Source organism: Helianthus annuus, chromosome 17 (assembly GCF_002127325.2).
Source record: "Helianthus annuus cultivar XRQ/B chromosome 17, HanXRQr2.0-SUNRISE, whole genome shotgun sequence".
In the NCBI taxonomy this organism is placed as follows: Eukaryota; Viridiplantae; Streptophyta; class Magnoliopsida; order Asterales; family Asteraceae; genus Helianthus; species Helianthus annuus.
The window spans coordinates 148,175,049-148,194,473 of record NC_035449.2 but is presented as its reverse complement, the minus strand read 5'-3'; the positions used below and the strand labels follow the sequence as shown (position 1 = coordinate 148,194,473).

Here is a 19,425-nt window from a genome sequence, read left to right as displayed (position 1 = left end):
CATTTGCATGCTCGTTTATACTTAAAACCCTATTTTTACACAAATGGCATATTAGTCAAAATTAAGCATAATAACGGAATCAAGTAAACGAACTCAGATTACTATGTGACCATGTAATATAACCTCGTAGGGTTATACTACAACATAATATGGTCACAAAGAAACCTTAAGACATAAATAAATTATAATAATTCGGGTCAGCACTGAAAGTCAAAGCAAAAGTCAAGCTTTTGTGACTTTCGGTTGCGAACCGACCTTAAACCTGGAATTGTCGGGTTAAACATGTTTATACATGTTCTAATAATATTTACCAAGTTATTAAAGTGATAAAACACATTTTATAACCTCTACATTATCATATTTGAATTATTTTAAAAACTGACCTGTTTGACTTTTTATATTAATAACTTTGACCTGACAATTGACCAAGTAAACGTGATAATTAGGAGGTGCCCTTTTGAGGGATTAACACCTACCTAATTACGATCTCGTAGCCATATTCGCCTTGAACAATGGCTGGACCGTTAAGGTCTAAACCGAAAGTCAAAGCCTTTTTGCGGAAACTTTGACTCTCGGCTTTTAAAAGCTTAAAAACCAAAAAGCAGAGGCTAGGGACACTTACAACAGGTCCTAGCTCGAAAATTGAACTTAGGGGGGTCTCCTTTATGACCAGGAATCTCCAAGAATGCCAAAGCAAGTGAGAAAATGAGAGGTGCAAGGATAAGTGGCAACTAAGCGGGTCTATTTATAGTGCAAGAGGCTTGCCCAAGATCATTCCAGTTGTTCTTTGATGTTCTAGGATGTCTCCAGGTGTCCCTACACGAGTGTTGAGCAAGCATGCAACCTCTTGAATCAAAGGAAGTGGTTTTGGAGTGTTATGTGTGGGAAACAAGCAAAAATTCGCCCAGTACTGAGGTTTACGGACCGTAAACCTGGTCCCCATACGGTCCGCAAACCCTCTTATCAGCGAAAAAGATTTTAAAAGTTGTCAAGTTTGGCCCCTTGACTTGTATAATCTCTCGTATTGTCTTGTAACTTGTAAAAAGCCGTATTTGGCCAATGTTAGGTATACATGTGAGTATGAACAAATATCATAAGGCTCCCGGTTCATCAAAAGATCACCCGGAGGTACTAGTTTCTATAATTGACGCTTTTAACCCTTCTTTTTGCAAACTTGCGCATATTATCATATAACGGCATCAAAGCCCTTCATAGCCAATATCAAGCATTCCCGAGAGTATGATTGAACATTACGAAGCTCCGGGTTCGTTAAAAGGTCACTCAGAGGCAAGAATTAACATGTTGACACTTTTAACCCTTTTGTTACCAAAACTTTCAATTGTTTTCACAAACGGCTTCTCGTGTCCAATAATCAACTCGTTTGAGAATACGAACATCATATAGGGACACTCAGAGGCATTGTTTAAGCATGTTGACACTTTTAGTCCCTCCGTATACATCTTTTCACTGTTTATCAACTTTAGTCCTTCATAGTCAACTTTTTACATAATTAGGGTTCAGGACACGTGTCTTCACATCATTGGACACGATTTTACGAAGTGTTACATCCTCACCCCCTTAAAAGAAATCTCGACCTCGAGATTTACTGAAATAAGTGAGGGTACTTTTGTCGCATTGTGGACTCAACCTCCCACGTATACTTAGGGCCTCTACGGGCATCCCATTTCACCTTTACAATCGGCACATGCTTCCTTTGGAGCTTTTTAACCTATCGATCCTCGATCGATATTGGTTTCTCAACAAACCTCAGGTTTTCATCTATCTGCACGTCTTTATGAGACATTGCTAGCGACTTATCGGCTAAACATTTCTTTAAGTTGCAGATGTGGAACACATTGTGAATTCCACTAAGCTCCTCAGGAAAGTTCAGCTTACACGCCATAGTACCGACACATTTGATAATCTCGAATGATCCAATGTATCTTGGGCTTAGCTTGCCCTTTTTTACCAAAACGCATCACACCTTTCCAGGGTGATACTTTTAGTAAGACTTTGTCTCCTACCTCGAACTTTAGAGGTTTACGCCTTTTATCAGCGTAGCTCTTTTGTCTGTCTCTGGTGGCCTTCAGACGATCACGGATTTGCACAATCTTATCCGTCATCTCCAGGACTATCTCAGGTCCTGATAGTTGGGCCTCCCCAACTTCTGCCCAACAGACGGGCGTTCTACATTTTCTTCCATATAAAGCCTCGAAAGATGCCGCTTGAATGCTGGTATGGTAACTGTTATTGTAGGAGAACTCAATCAGGGGGAGATGGTCATCCCAACTACCACCTAAATCAATGACACATGCACGAAGCATGCCTTCTAATGTTTGAATCGTACACTCACTTTGTCCATCTGTCTGAGGATGGTAAGTAGTACTGAAATTCAAACGAGTGCCTAAAGATTGTTGGAAACTTTTCCAAAAATGAGAAGTATATCTAGTATCTCTATCAGATACAATAGATAATGGCACTCCATAAAGGGACACAATCTCGTCCACATATAACTTTGCTAGTTTATCGGAGTTATGAGTCTCCTTTATGGGTAAGAAATGAGCTGACTTAGTCAGTCTGTTAACTATGACCCATATGGTATCATTTCCATGCTTTGTTTTAGGTAACTTGGTTATAAAGTCCATAGTTACCATTTCCCATTTCCATGTGGGAAGTTCTAATTGTTGTAGTAGTCCTGACGGCTTTTGATGTTCGACTTTGGCCTATGAGCACGTCAGACACTTAGCTACGTATGTGGCTATGGATTTCTTCAAACCCATCCACCAATAATTTGCTTTCAAGTCTTGGTACATCTTGTCACCTCCAGGGTGAACTGAATATTTAGAATTATGAGCTTCCTGGAGGATTAAGTCTCTAAGTCCTCCATGAATAGGAACCCAGATTCGACTATTGAATCTAATAATTCATGTTACATTGTATAACATGCTAAATTGTATAACATACTAAATTGTATAAAATGCTAAATTGTATAATATGCTAAATTGTATAAATCCTAAATTGTATAACATGCTACATTGTATAACATGCTAAATTGTATAACATGCGACTTTATAAACATGTGAAATTGTATAACATGCGAAATTGTATTTCATGCTTTTCATAACATGCGATTTGTTTTAATAATAACATGCGAAATTAATTATATAACATGCTAAATTGTATAGCATGCTAAATTGTATAACATGCTAAATTGTATAACATGCTACATTGTATAACATGCTAAATTGTATAACATGCGACATTATAAACATGTGAAATTGTATAACATGCGACATTATAAACATGTGAAATTGTATAACATGCGAACTTGTATTTCATGCTTTTCAAAACATGCGATTTGTTTAAATAATAACATGCGAAATTAATTTCTATTGGAATGCTCACTGACGAATTCAACGTCTTCAAAATCAACATTTGTGTTTCGTCCGGTGTTGCTCTGTGGATCCATTAAAAATAACAATCGATTAAACTGATACGATTCATAATTACCGGGATAGTGGTGGAATGAACTCGTGATCTGCTTATTGAAGGAATTGTCTAATTTGCCATCTGTTGATTGAATGGATTGTCTGATGTACCCTTATGTAGAAAAACTGAATCAGGGACACGTGTAGGGCTATTATGATCGCGTACGTAATGTATGATTCGGAGATTTGTATTCTACACTTCCTCTCTCTCTATATATATATATGGAGGCCCCTACTTTTAGGTGACCCTAAGCCCATGCCTCACCCTATCAACTATTGGGCCGACCATGTTAAGCAATACATGTGAAAGAATCAAGTCACATATAAGATATCTGAGATTGATTTGTCTAAATCTTGAATCAAGACAAGCTTAAATGAGTTGAGTTAAGTTCGAACCCTAGTTTCATACATCAAGCATAATTAAAGCTTGCGAGACTAAACATATGCATCATTTATGTATAAATTATAATATTAATATTAATATTAATATTAATATTAAATATATAATTACCAAATAAAATGTATTATATATTTGATGATATTGATACTTAGACATAGAGCTCAAAACAAACAAAGATTTAGTCATCATAAGTTAAATAAACCGAACTCAAGTTTTTTCAGACTCGGAGTCAACTTTAACTCATTTAAACTCTTTAACAAGGTTTTGATATGATTATAATACAATATTTTTTATTGATGTACTTTGTTCTAAAAGTATAGAATAATATATAAACAAAAACTCAAATCTTAAGTTTGTGTTGAAGAGATTAAATTAACTTTGTAGAATAGCGATGAAAATGTTAAAAATATATATATTATTAAGAAGACATAAAACAGAGGAAACATAAAACATGAGAAATAAAACAGTGTGCATTAATTTTGGATCATTTCTTATATTTTTTAACATGTAAATTTTAAAATTGAAAAGAGTTATCAAAATAAGTAAAGTCCAACGTTATCGATCAAAACTGACTCACATTAAATAATAACGTGTAAAACTTATATTATTTTATTAACCATAAAAATAAAAATATGGGACAATGTTAGGCATTGAGGTGATTTTAAATTAGTGGAGGAATCTTTCATTGATTTGTTGACTTATAACATCATTGTTGATATTTTTAGAAGATTGGAGTTAGTAAGAAATGAAATGAGTGAAGGTTTACAAAGTGGTCCTGCTCCTTATCAATTTGGCTCACCCCCTATTAATAGTTCAAAAGACCATCATGATAGATGATAACTCAAATGCCTTCTTCCCCATACCTTTTTCTTTATTCATTATTATTAACAATAGGGGTAATGTTGTAATTTCATAATTATCATGTTTGAGTAGTTAGTTGATCAAGACTTCAATATAAAGTTGAAATAGACTTTCATACAAGTTTTGAGTTTATAAAAAAACGTAATACCTTAAATCTTGTTTTAACAACATTATATATTATGCAATTGAATAACTATTATTCTACAAGGTTACTGAGGTATATAAGAAATTCACGCTTTTATTTCTGATTACGAGGGTAGTATAGTAATAACACCCGTGATGTGGTGCTTACGGACCGATGTAGAAGCCACCGAGTGTCATTATGTGTTACATGACTTTGTCAATGATAGAGAGAGTGGGACTTCGTATTTACCCATGGATAGCCATAGACAAACAAATGTGGGTCTCATGTATATTACGGTTTATAAATTTTATGGTTTGTTTCATGTTCAAGTTATGGTTTTACATAACAATTAATAAATATTTAACTACTGCCTCGAGTTTGAGTAACAAAAGAGCAAACATTATTAATTTATTATACAACTTCAAAAAGTTAACTATGCGCTTTTCTCTTCTTCTTCATTTTCCTGTTTTTATATATATTTTTTTCTATCATGGACCATGGGGTAGCATACTAAGTTCATGTATATTTAATACTACATTTAACTTAATGTAGAGGTGCACAAATCCGGTTTTTTCAATACTCGGTTTGGATTATAGAACCGGTTTCGGGTGTGGTCGGTATCACTTATACCGGGTATCGAAAGAATCGGTTCCGGTTGGTGCACAAACCGGGTTTTATCAGTTCCCGGTTTCGATTATGGAACCGGTTCCGGGTATGGTCGGGTAACACTTATACTGGGTATTGAAAGAACCGGTTTCGGTTTCCAGCATAAAAAATTGGGTTTTTTCAATACCCGGTTCCGGTTATGGAACCAGTTTCGGTATCACTTATACCGGGTATTGAAAGAATTGGTTCCGGTTCCTAACATAAAAAACCATACCTGATATACCTGGTTTCGGGTAGGGTATGGAACTGGTTCTTAAAAAACCGGGCTCCTGTAAGGTTGAGGGGTCAAGTTTTGTAGTGGACATAGATGTAAATTTAAGAGTATAATTAGAGGGTATGTGACAATATCACCAATTTTGTATAGGAAGGTTACCAAGTTTTTAATACAAGAATAAAAATCTTGATTAAACCCTTGTTTGCTTGATAATGCCAGGGTTTGTACGAATGTACGAGGTTGATCCAAAATGTAGAAGACACGTTTTTTAGAAAAATGTAAAACTATTGCGTAGTTTGAAGCTACAAGACTTGTATGATATGGACAAAAACATATCAAGCGTTGGACGCTTAGGAAAATGGAGATTGACAATCTATCCAACTCTTAGGTCCAAATTCCTTCTTGTGGTATGAAGCTACAAGACTCGTACGATATGGACAAAAACATAACAAGCGTTGGACGCTTAGGAAAATGGAGATTGACAATCTATCTGACTCTTAGGTCCAAATTCCTTCTTGTGGGTATCCGGTCTTGAACTTCAAGATTTTTCCCGAATTTTCATGATTTTATTTGAATTGTAACAAGTGACTTGTGTACTTCACACGTGGTGTTTAGTTTTTTAATCATGCTATGCCAATTTTATTGTTTTAGGAATTGATAATATCTGCTACATCTAGATTTGCTCTATTAAAAGAGTTTAATGTAATGTATATTGAGACTGTTTAACCATCACTAGTGCTCTAGTGGTGGCCACAGGTATTTAAGTTCCATCTATGATGGGCCTGGGTGACTTTTACCCTCCAGATCTCAAGTTCGAGTCTTGAGTGATAGAGGTTTCTCATTGAGGGGTTTAAATTGGAGATCTATTGTGTGAGGGGGCTCTCTAGCGCGGACCTGGTTAAGACAACGTATGCTAGACCTCCCAATACTCGCGAATAATTCACACCTTTAAAGCCCATGACTTTATAGCCTAGTGGCATCTTGGTGGTGGGATAAGGCTTTGGGACCAATAGGTCCTGGGTTCGATTCCCACAAGGGGGGTTTTCCCATGTTTATTGGGTTTCCTCCTGAATTGGTGTGGCATTATGCCTAGTGGAGATGGATATGATCGGGTGGTTCCTCTGGTGGCACGATGATACTCCAGTGGTCCGTCAGTGATCCAAATTTGCCGTTCAAAAAAAAAAAAAAAAAAAAAAATTCACACCTTTAAAAAAATATATTGAGACTGTTCATCTGACCCATGTCACGTCACCAATTCCTATAGTCTCCATATACAATCAATGTTTGATGTTGTATGTGACTTCAAACAAGAGTTAGTCTGGTTAATTCTTGTTATGTGGCTAGGATTTCGAAGCTAGAAAGATGCCCGAATAGGGGTTGCATCATCAATCAATTAAGTGTCAAATCAAACTTTAGAATTCTTTTGCAGGGGTGAAGATTCTAATAATAAAAGGTGAAAACATCAATCAAATTGTTTGTTATTCGATAACTCACTAATGCTTGTCTTTTAAAAGAAACCATAATGAAAACCATTAGATATGGATGGTACACAAAATAGTGAAATATCATCTTACACCACCACAGTCTATCATCATTACCATAACTTAGATTTGAAATGAAGCCAAAAAAGAGTTCGTTTTCCAATTGAATGTGTATAGGCCATGGGTACTCAAGTATATGTACAAAAGAGACAAAAGTAGAAACCTAACCTCATTCACTTCCCAACCACATCCCCCAACCAGGTGCTCTAACTCTTGTTGTTTATGACTCACATGCTCAAATCCTTGCATTACATTTCTTTTATAATTATAACTAAATCACCCTTTTACCCCTATTAGATTGCGTTAGAGACCGTAAAAAGGGCAAATTCAATTGCGAGATTTAATTGAAACGACAAGACGCCAAAACTTTCTTGGTGTCTACTATATCGTATATAACCTTTATGTTATAACGTACTGGTTTGTTTTATACTCGTTTTGGTTTGTCTGAAAAGTCATAAAACGCTTTATAAGTTAGGTATATTATTCAATTTGGTCACCAAGTAACTAAGCAAGCATCCCAAGTTTGAATTCAAGCATTCAACAATGAGATAAGTTGCCTTTAGCTACCATCATGATATCAATGAAACCTCCTATCATGATTGCTCATGGTAACTAAAGAACAAAAAGGGGAAGTTTTAGGATCCAAACCATGGATAAAGGCATAAAAGAGAAAGTTCATTGTTGGGTCATTTGGGGATAGTCTTTCTTTTACAGAGCTAAAATCAACAAAGTTAAAACAATGTACAACTTTTACTACATGGAATACATGTTACTATAGCATTGTAATTTTAGATTTTAAAATTTACTAGAAAAAGTTTGTATCTTTATTTGGGTCCCACTATGTGTTTTTTAGTATTTAGATTGCAAACTTTGATCAAGAGAGGATTAAAGTACAAATGTTAATTCTCTACTGTGTGTGATTGAGTGTCACATTTGATCTCTTTTTACTACAACATGTGAATTCTCTTTCATTTGGTCCTTGTAATTATGGGTCCTCTTTTCATCATTATGTTTTAGGTTGGTCCAAGAGATCATTGGTGGTCAAACATGTAAATGTGTGATGAGAGATTTGGAAATAGAGTATTTTTTTTTGTAAAATTCCCACTTTACCCCTCATACATACATACACAATGAAACAACCATAACCTTTGCCCAATTGGTCTATATATATGAAACCACTTGTTTTCTCATTTTCTCCATTTTGATCCAAATCTTTCACTCTCTTCTAACACACACATTGTCATTAAGAGGTGAATAGAAGATGTGTCTTGGCACTTCCAAAGAAAACCTCTATCATCCTTCATATCTCACTGCTCACCAATCAAGCCATGAGTTTCACCATCTACAAAGGTTAGCTACTTCACTCTTATCTTGTTCTTGAAATTGAAATGTCATTATAATTATATTTTATATGCTCGGTATGCACTATTTAATTGTGCAAACCGATCATATCGAGTTCCATATATTGTTTATTGGTTATTAACCAATATCAGTATGCATCAATGTTGCACGCGGGTAAATAAAGTCCGGTTATATAAGAAAATATACACAAAGACATATTTGAAAAGTAAATAGTTGTCACTATTGATAATAATTTGTTCAATGTAACAGGAAAAGATATATGGGTTTGAAAAATTCAAGAAACAAAACAAGGGTTTTGTTTGTGATATTGAAAAGGAAGATGGCAATGAAGAACTTGAAGTTGTACATGCAAAACCAATGCATGATTGAAGAGAATGCAAAACTTAGAAGAAAAGCCCTTCTGCTTCATCAAGAAAACCAAATCTTATTTTCTCAACTCCAAAATGTCAAAAAATGATAAGTAAAAACAACATAGTTTCACCAAGAATGTCATAGCCTTGTGAAATATTTGTTTTGTATTATCAGAATTTATGTTTCACTCTTTTCATGAATGAATATTTATAAAAGCTCATGAACTATCAAGGTGTTTAACAATAAGGAGATGTGAGCATTGGTTAGAATACTCTATGCGGACCAAATATGATGTAATATCAAAATGGTAAATTTGGTGCTTGTTCTTTAAGGTCTAGCTTCTTGCTAGTCCATTTTCCCGGTTTAATGCAACTGTTCAAAAAAATAAAATAAAATAAAATACAAAGATAATTTTATAGATAGTTAATTTTCGTTTTGCTACTTGTGGTTCGGTCATTTTAACGGTTTTGCTCCAATAGTTTAAAAATAACTATTTTCCTCCCCGATCTTTCGAGTTTGTCGCCAGTTTGCTCCCTGCCTCTAACTCAGTTAAAACGTTCAATTAAAAGTAGGGGTATTTCGGTAGTTTACTCCCTGCCTCTAACTCAATTAAAACGTTTAGTTAAAAGTTGCGGTAGTTGTGGTCGGCAGGTGGTAGTTGCAGGTGGTGGTGGATGGTTATGGATGGTGGTGGCCGGTAGAAAGAGTGGTTGAAAAGATGGGAGATCAGAAAAGAATAACTTATATACATGTTAATAAACAAGTTATAGGTTTATTTAGGTGAAAAGACTTACATGCCCTTGCTTTTATCTATAAAATTACCAAAATACCCTTCTAGTTAATGGATTTTTTGGATGGAGTTAGAGGCGGGGAGCAAAATAACGATAAGTTAGAAAAATCAGAAAGAAAAATGACTATTTTTAAACTATTTGGGCAAAACCGTTAAAATAACCAAATCACAGGAAACAAAATGGAAGTTAACTCTTTTATATAACTGAAAGTGACATAATTGAGTAATTTACCATTATTACCTTCAAGATTTCATCTATACTTTAGACCAAATGAATGACTCCTTTCTCTTTCTTTGAGAGTTGAGACACACTCTCTCTCTCTCCAAGAAAGCTGTGGATGGATTTGCATATAAAACTATAAAAAGGGTATATTGGGTTTTATACTTTTCATGAGTGTTAGTAATAATATTTGAAATTTCATGTGAACTTCATAAATTCTAGTAACTAGGTTTAAATAACTTAGCCGCGTTGCGGCGAATTTCTTTTGTTATTTAGTCTGTGTTTACATGTATTTTGAAATCACTACGAGCGTGTTGCGAACAGAACTACTGACAAGAATAAAAAGAAAATATAGAAAAAACATTAAAACATAACCGAAAGAAAATCAACCAAGCTTATCTCAACCCCTGATATTAAAAAATGGATTAAAGTTAAAAAGTAAAGAAAATAACTATTATTATAATATTAAAATAATAAAAATATTAAAAATCTATATATTATTATAATATTAAAATCACTATTAATTTCGATTCGCTTATTAATATAGAGTAAAGTAATAACAATAATAATATATAGTAATAATAATAATTTCTCTAGAGGTGACATCATTAAATGCATTGTAAGGTACAATCTAAGTCTTCTGATGCATAACGTACAACTTATCATAAGCATATTAAATATTTGCAGTTTTTGGGTATGGGAAAAAAACAAAAATATTGTCTCTTGTTTGATCATATTGTTTTTTCTTCTTATTCAATGCTTTGGGCATGGTTAAGTGTAGCCAGGCCCTTTATATATGAAGCCAAATCGAATTGGTTAGTTTCATTTTTTTTCACGGGAAACAAATCAATCACGAGCACTTTTGGGGCACCCACTGGACAAACGGAGTACTACGGGAGTAATCCGAGTCGTCCACCACCAATTTCGGGGAAAACCCGATAACCCACCCGTCCGTAGGCACGACGGTAAATTACCAGTGCCCATCAGTGCCTCACTCTTTTTTTTACACCAAATGAGAATTGAACTTGAGTCTTTAAAGAGAAACTTCCTACCAATTAATCTAGAGGTCATTGGTAGGTTAGTTTCATTTCTTAGTTTGAGTTTTCGCATCTATAAAACGATAGATCAGATAAACCTTTCAGAGTATAATAGGTTACGAATTCAACTCGTTACTGGATATTTATTTGCTAACAAGTTGTTGCTTCTACAAGATGGATACATATCGCGCATTTTTAACTTTCAAATGAAGTGTTCATATGTCGTGTTACTTGTAACTTTACGCTTAAAAAAGTAAAAAGTGCTTACTAAGTTTTATGATCTCAAATGTTCAAGGTTATTTATAATCGAGGTCAATTTTTAATTTGTAACTATTTTTTTATATTTCATGCCTTCAGGTTATAAAATGATAGAAACTTGTACCACGTCTATATATTTACTAAAACTTGTAGCATCAAACCATACCAAATTAATCAGATTAGCTAGTTCGATTCTAAAGGTTCAAACCATGAATGAGTTGTTTTGATTAATTGTTTTGGATAAGACCGAAACTAATGGGACCTTTTTGACAAACAGCCATTGCCCGAAATGCATTCATATTTGACTTTCTAACTCATTTTGAACAATATATATTTTCTCAATATATATATAAACAGATCAGGGGAAAACGCCTAAAAGTGTGAAAACGGTGAGAACGAATCCTGGTCGAACACGTGTCGCGCGATATAATAAGGGCGGAAGGGCTTTTTTGTGTTTTTATATTTTTTTTCCCAATGCTGTGTCACAATACTGCTTCATTTTTTGCATCTAAGATTCTTTTTGGTGTGTAGTTAGATTCAATGACTACCATGCGTTTTATTGGTCTTTTTTAGAGTTGGCTCGTTAAATTAATCGGCATTGTGTTACATAGTAAATATTTTGGCGTTTATGGCGTTCCCAAATTTATTAAAATTAATTAATAATTCTAACATCTTGGCGTCCATGGTGTTACCAAATTCAATATATACCTTTAATAATACAAACTTTACAATTTTTTGACTTTTTTGTAGATTTCACCAGTTGAATTAATCCCATATATGTTATAACGGTAAATTTTTTGGCGTTCATGGCGTTCTTAATAATTCATTAATAATTCAAAAGATTACAATAAGATGAAATCAAAACAAACTAATAGTTTTCTGTGTATGGGATTACATCGGAGATGTACCCATTGCTTTGTTCATCACTTTCTTCAGATTCATCATCATCATATTGTGCATTGGCGTATAACGCCATTATTTCATCTCGTCTTTGTTGCAACCTATACCTAAATATCATGACAACCCTAGATCTTGCATCGTTCGAAGGTGCTAAATCACAGAGTTGTTCAAGAAGATTTAGTCTCTATGTGTTCAGCATTTCGTCAATCGACAATGAATATTCCACCCCGTATCGACAAGTCAATTTAACCGTTCTTGCTTGTTCATCTGAACCCCAACTGGTAACTGTTGGTAGACCAGTATCGTCAATATCATCATCATCATCATCATCTGTTGTAAATTTTCTCTTCAATCTTCTTATTACCGTTCGAGTCCGTTCACAATCGTCGGCCCTTGGAATCTCAAGGGCCAGAATATCCCATTGAACGGCTTCATCCTACTAAGTATGGCCTTGAATGTCTTGACCTTCACCCTTCTCCTATCAAAGAGCTTTAGGACGAAACGTCTCTCCGACCTCTCAAACCTCCATGCAATAACCTGAGCCATTTTTTAAGTTTTATGGCGGTTTAGACAACTTGTGGCGTGTTTAGAGAATGTGTGGAGTGTTAAGTTTTATTTACCTGTTCTACTTATATAATGACCTTTTTTTGCCGCTAGGAATGTAAACGAGCCGAGTCGAGCCGAGCTCGACCCAGCTCGAGCTCAGCTCGAACTGAATTCGAGTTGGCTCGGTTCGAGCTCGGAATTCAAATCGAACTGGGATTTGAGGCTTGAGCTCGACTCGATTAAAATTCGAGCTAGCTCGGCTCTGCTCGATCTAGCTCGAACTAACAAAAAATCGCAAAATTTACTAAATAAAAAGCCCTAAAAATGAATATTTTCATATATTAAGGGCCATATATGCAATTTAATTTAACCAAATGGCTAAATATGCAAGTATAAATAGTTAACTCACTTTGTACATTTTATTTACCTTCTTTTATAGGGGAAATATTCCCTTAGTTTTTGTTTTTTGAGCGATGTGGGACAAAAAAATGAAGGATGTAAACCTTATCGAGCCGGCTCACTAGCTCACGATCCGAGCCACGCCAAGCTCGAGCTCGGCTCGTTTACAAACCGAGCCGAGCCGAACTGGCTCGTTTACAACCGAGCCAATTTCGAGCTGAGCTTTTTTTGAACTTTTTTCGAGCGAGTTTCGAGCGACCTGCGAGCCACGAGTTTTTTGAACACCCCTATTTGCCGCCATGTAGGATGCAGACTTATAATGTGACAGGTAATTATGGCATTTTGAAAATATAAATAAATTCAATTACCCATGGAGTGGCTTTTAATATAATAAATGTTAGTAATAAAGTTTCCATCGTTTCAGTTACTGGTTGTTCAGTTTCATCTATTAAGGTTGTAACACGTCACATCTTTTAGATTTTGGCGTTTTGTATTTTTAATGGCGTTTAGATAAAGATGGCACATTGTTCTATTCTCTTGTACATTGTTTTATACATTTCAGTAATTTTTTTGGAGTTTTTAATAATACTTGTCTATAGTAATTTTATTATAGTTTTGGAGTTTGGCGTTTGTGGCATCTTGGCGTTTTACAAGCATTTTTTTTAGAGAAATAATGTATTTTTTAGTGGAAAATTAGATAACAAACCAAAGAAAAAAATAGAAGTGAAAAAAATAAATTAAAAATCCTAATCCAATTTCTCTTCCAAAGCTTCACTGTCATCAGTCTCTTTCTTCTTTGAAACTAGAAGAACTGTCACAAGTATATGGCGTTTTGGTTTTCGTGTAATTTTATTGTTGTTCGTTGTTGAAGTGGCTTTGTGGATGTTGGAGACATAGATCGATGTCGTGTGGGTGGATGCAATTTGTCCGTCATCTTTATTATCATCATGGAGTCCAAAATATCATTTACACTAGGATCGGTCTCTTCTTCTCATCCAAACCTTCTTCAAGAACAAAGCACACAAAATGACATTTGACTGTCATCAGTCTCTTTTTCTTGAAGATTTGGCCATCTCATGCAGCAAAATCTTATTGAGTTACCCCCCCCCCTCACCTAACAATCCATTCGGTGAAACTTCACGCAGAACAATACTGAATATCCAAGAAACGATGTTTGCCATCTTTGATTTTTTTTTTTAACTTTTTTGGCGTTTTATAATAAGTGGTATTTAGGAAACATCGCGTTTGTTTTTTGGTGTGATCAATGCAAGGTGCTGAGACGTTTCTCTTTATAGGATGTTTTTGGCGCGTAGTTTAGGTGGGATATTATTATAATATATGCTAGTAATAAAGTATCAGTCGTTTCAGTTACTGTTTGTATTTATTGTTTTGTTCAGCTTTATTTGTTAAGTCTGTAATACTTCCCATCTTTCAAGTTTGTCGTTTTATATTTAATAGCGTTTTTGTAGACCAAGATGATAAAATACACCAACTAAGACACAGGAAAAATTACGCAGGAAAAATAGTTTTTATTATTTGGCGTTTTGTATTTATTTGGCGTTTTATATTTAATGGCGTTTATGCAAGAAACGATGTTTACCTTTTTATCCTTAATGAAGCACGTTCCAAGTAATAAAATTGATGTTATTTACGAAAACGCCACAGTGCCAAACTAGTCCATAGATTGTTTTAATCTGACAATCCATAAGCGTTCTCACCGTTCTCACACTTTTCACCGTTTTCCCTAAATCCTGACCGTCAGGATTTAGGGAAAACAGTGAAAAGTGTGAGAACGGTGAGAACGCTTATGGATCGTGAGATCAAAACAAACTATGGACTAGATTGGCGCGGTGGCGTTTTCGTATATAACATCAATTTTATTACTTGGAACGTGCTTCATTAAGGGTATATATATAGAAAAGATCCAAAAAAAGATAATGGGATTAAAAAAATAACCAAAATAGATATGCAAGATCAAAGTTTCTAAAAATAGACTGTCACACCCCAACCGATGGCGGAAACATCGGAGTGAGACGAAATAGATTGCTCTAGACATCATAACACTAATAATTATGACAAGTATTTAAATAGTAAATTTCATTTCATTTCTAAAGAATAAATTACAAGAATTTGAAGTAAATACAACATCATGAATAATGAAATACAATGCGATAAGAATACAAATTAAAGTGTGTATCTAAGCATCCTACTACATTCCATGCATCACCAACATCATCGCTAAACCTGCAACATGTTTTAAAAAGCATAGTTCAATACAAAGGTATTGGCGAATACACTAGTTTTAGACTCGTGGCATGTGTATAAAAGTATTTCCAATCCAACATAACATTTGGTATACGAGGTCAAACTATCATGCATAACAATATGTCAACTCTAGTGTCCACTAGTATTTAGCATCCCTCGTCACAAAAGTAACGAGACCGTTATAGAATAAAGACTTAACAAAACCCCATCGGGTGGTGTGCTACTCCTATAGTGCTATAATTGTTTAAGCCGAGTTAACAAGTAGTATGTATTCTAGCATGAACCTAAGCATAACAAAGCATGTATATGGATCGAATGAATAAAAGCATGTTTGTGAATTGTGCAGTTTAACAAGTAAAACATGTTGCACCCAAAGTGTATTAAAAGGAAAATGGGTCAAGTGTACTCACAAAATTGCATATGCTTTCCGATTATCCAATGTGACGGAGTTATTGAGATTAGAAGGTTGAGTAAGTTCGGTTTGGGATTTAAAGAGACGGATACATTCAGTCTAAGGGTATGGAGTTTAAAGTGCATGAAAAGTAAGTATATGAAAAGTAATCATCTTGTACACATAGCACATGTTCTTGACACTATTAAAACTCCAAAGAGTTTGTAGGATTTCATGGATCAAAGATCCATTAGATTCATAACAAGTGTATGATCATAGATGGTGTAAGTCTAGTACTCTGACGAATGAACACAAATTCATCATCAAAGATTCGAATGTTGAATAGTATATATAGATATTATTTAGGTTATGTAATATATAAATAAGTCCAATAGTTCAAGCATGGGTAGGAGGATGAATCCTCCATTTAGGTACCTCTTTATTGTCATAGAAATCATGTAGGAGGTAGGAAGTAAAGTCTTCCATTTAGGCACCTCTAAGTGTTTACCACTACACTTGATGTTATGAACATACAAGAAGGGTCATGAACTACAAGTAATACAAGAATACTAACCACTAATCTATAAGAAATCATCAAGCAATGTGTGGATTTTATGTAGGACAACCCAAGTTAATCCTAAATCACACAAACATCAAGTTTTGGACTTGAACATTACTTGTGGGTTAAACCCTTGAACAAAACAGAAAGTTTGTGAGGATTAATCCTCTGATTTTGAATGTCTCAACCTTGTTTTTAAGCCTAACTAACCATAGAAGTGGTTATAAGCATAATGACATAGGTTTGAGATGAGTTAGACTCAAGTTTGAACAAGTTTAGTAAAGATTTAATCAAAATAAAAACAAACAGTGAACTTTGGAGCCTTTTTGGCGACGTTCCAGGGACTGGTTTACTTTGAAAAACCCATGGAATCGAAGCTAAGATCAATCCAAGCACATAGGAAAAAGAATGAAGTAAATCGGACAAGAAACGAGTGAGTTATGCTCACTTTTGTGAAGTAGGATGAATCTGCTTGAACACTGATTTGCAGCTGCGTTTTTTAGAGTCTTAGAGTGATTTGGATGAGTTTCCAAAGTGAAAATGGCTTGGAGTATGCTTGGTATTTATAGGGGATGGATTAGGGTTGAGTTGGTGACTAACTAATGCAAGAAACACACTTAGAAAGCAACAAAACCAACAAAATGTGACCAATCCTGTAGGCTGATTGAGCTGGTCTCGGATTAGAGTCTGTGGCGACCCATGGAGGAATTCTCCTCCACCCGTCGCGGGTGGCGACGCCATGCAGCCGAGAAAAATGTTGAATTTTTGCCACTTTTGACCCCTAGACTTTGGTATATTGATGTTTTTTAGGTATTTTAGGGTGTTTAAGTGTAAAGGATCATTAGTAAAGGTATGTAATGCAATTATATCATAAAACACATACAAAACAAGTATACATATGTACGGATGTCACGAATATGTATCGTATTTGTAAGAATTGAGCATATCTGACAAGTTTAACGTACTTTGTAAAAATTACCAATAAGGTATCGTGTGTATAGTCAATTCAAATGTATGAACATGTATGAAGTACGTAGAACATGAATTTAAAGAAATACAAATTTTATTTATGATCCAAGTCTCGGACTTTACAACGATTACAACGAAAAGACGATTACAAGAACACAAGACTTCCAAAAATAGAAACACAAACGGGACTTTCTATTTATGGGAAGTACGGAAAAGAAGGGCGTTACAGTCTCCCTTCCTTTAGGAAATTTCGTCCCGAAATTTATTCAAGAGGAAGACTTGAAAGAGTTTTGGCAAAAGGTGATTTATTAAGAATTAAGACTCGAAAATTTTGAAACGTAAAAAGTATGAAATTTTGAAGAATGACAAGATAGGTTTGCAAAGGAGTTCATTTGTCTAAAATGATTTGAGGTACCAAACATAATTGGAAACGTATAGTTGCGTATATGGAATTGAACGATTGACTCTTAATAAACGAATGCAAGTATAAGAATGGCATATGTATTGGATAGACGAAAGTAGCGTGCGAAGTCTCGTCATGGATAATCGGATATAACACGTTTGTGAGTTGTTTAAAGTTTGAATTAGGTCTAAAAGGTCTACAAAACACTGAATTTCTCATGGCACGTCTTACGAAAGTTTGGTAACATGATGAAAACACTTATATATAGGAAGTACCAGCGGCGTATCCACCATGTTTTGACCATGTTACGTCCATTTCGTATTCGGTGTCATGTTACGTTCCGTGTCTTACCATATACAGTAGTACACTCTATGGTTTTCACACGCCTATCACTATATTCCCGTGTGCACCCACGATTATTTTGATCGCCGCATGATCCGCATAGCTTGTACTAATTATGTATGAATCAGGGTATACATAATTTTAAAATATGAGAACGTGTACGTATAAGAATGTAGTATATAAGCAAGTCCATGCTTAAGTATGCGTGGGACCCACGTAAGCGAATCCCTCGGATTATGCTCGCGTACGGGTACGAATGTATGAATCATGAGTATGAATGAATGTATGAGCATAAATATGAGTTTAAGTATGATTACACATGTAAGTATAAGTATAGACGTAAAACGTATGAGTAGTATGAATATAAGTATCAGCACGAAACGTATGAGTATAAGTATAAGCATAAAACGTATGAATATGAGTGTATGTACGAATAATAAAAATCACGTATATAGTGTATGTTGAAGCATAACGAATTTGGGCATATAAAATGCTCGAGAAATTTGAATATGTAAAACGAGTGATATAAGTGATTTCGTCGCGAGGTATCTATTAGAACGTATATGACGATATACATGTATAGTTGGTTTAAGCGAAACGTCTAGTTTATCGAATCAAAATAGATCGAGTTTGATTTGGAAGGTAGAATATAGTTAGTAAATGTAAGACATTATAAAGTATTCATTGGTTATGCATAACGTATTTTGAAATGAATGAAATGCTACTTTTGTTTTAAAAAGAGTTTACGTATGTTGAAGATTGTCGGTCCCCATGAAGTCTTCTAGCCCATGTTTTTGAAATTTGGATGACGAATTAAGCGGTGTAGAAAAAGGTTTTTGAATATAACGGGTTTGTTTCATTTGCATCAAAACAAGAAATTTTGAATTTTGGAGGTTCTTGTGAAAACGTCGATCCTTAGAAAAGAAATTTAGCAAAAGAACTTAGTGATTGTTTTTAAAAATTTAACAAATGGTATGTTGATGTTGAAAAGCGTCTTGGGTAAAATGATCGTATAATATCTATAAGATCTTATAAGTATATGAGAAAGTTGGTTTGAATTCCGATTGGGAACAAAAGTCTTTAGTATGGTGATATAACGTAAGTGTGTGTTTTAGTGATTAAGTCGAATATGAAGTTCATGGGCAAGAGATTCATTGGACCGATTAAATTGAAGGGTAGCATCTCGTAAGGTTTTGAAATTTAGGCAATAAAACGTTTTAAGACATGATTAAGAATCTCGTGTATATGAGTTGAGTGAAAATAGATTGTAGAATAAGAAGTACATTTGATAAAACAATGTATTTTGAAATCGGTATAAGTAGGTATTTTGAATAATGAT

General features: G+C 34.6%; 1 long non-coding RNA gene across 1 annotated transcript; it reads left to right on the top strand.

The window, feature by feature from the left end:
* The first annotated feature begins 8,483 nt into the window (after positions 1 to 8,483).
* On the top strand, positions 8,484 to 9,366 carry LOC110921069. The gene is made up of 2 exons (XR_002582142.2): positions 8,484 to 8,644; positions 8,906 to 9,366. It is a non-coding gene; the product is annotated as an uncharacterized LOC110921069 (long non-coding RNA).
* The last annotated feature ends 10,059 nt before the right edge of the window (positions 9,367 to 19,425 follow it).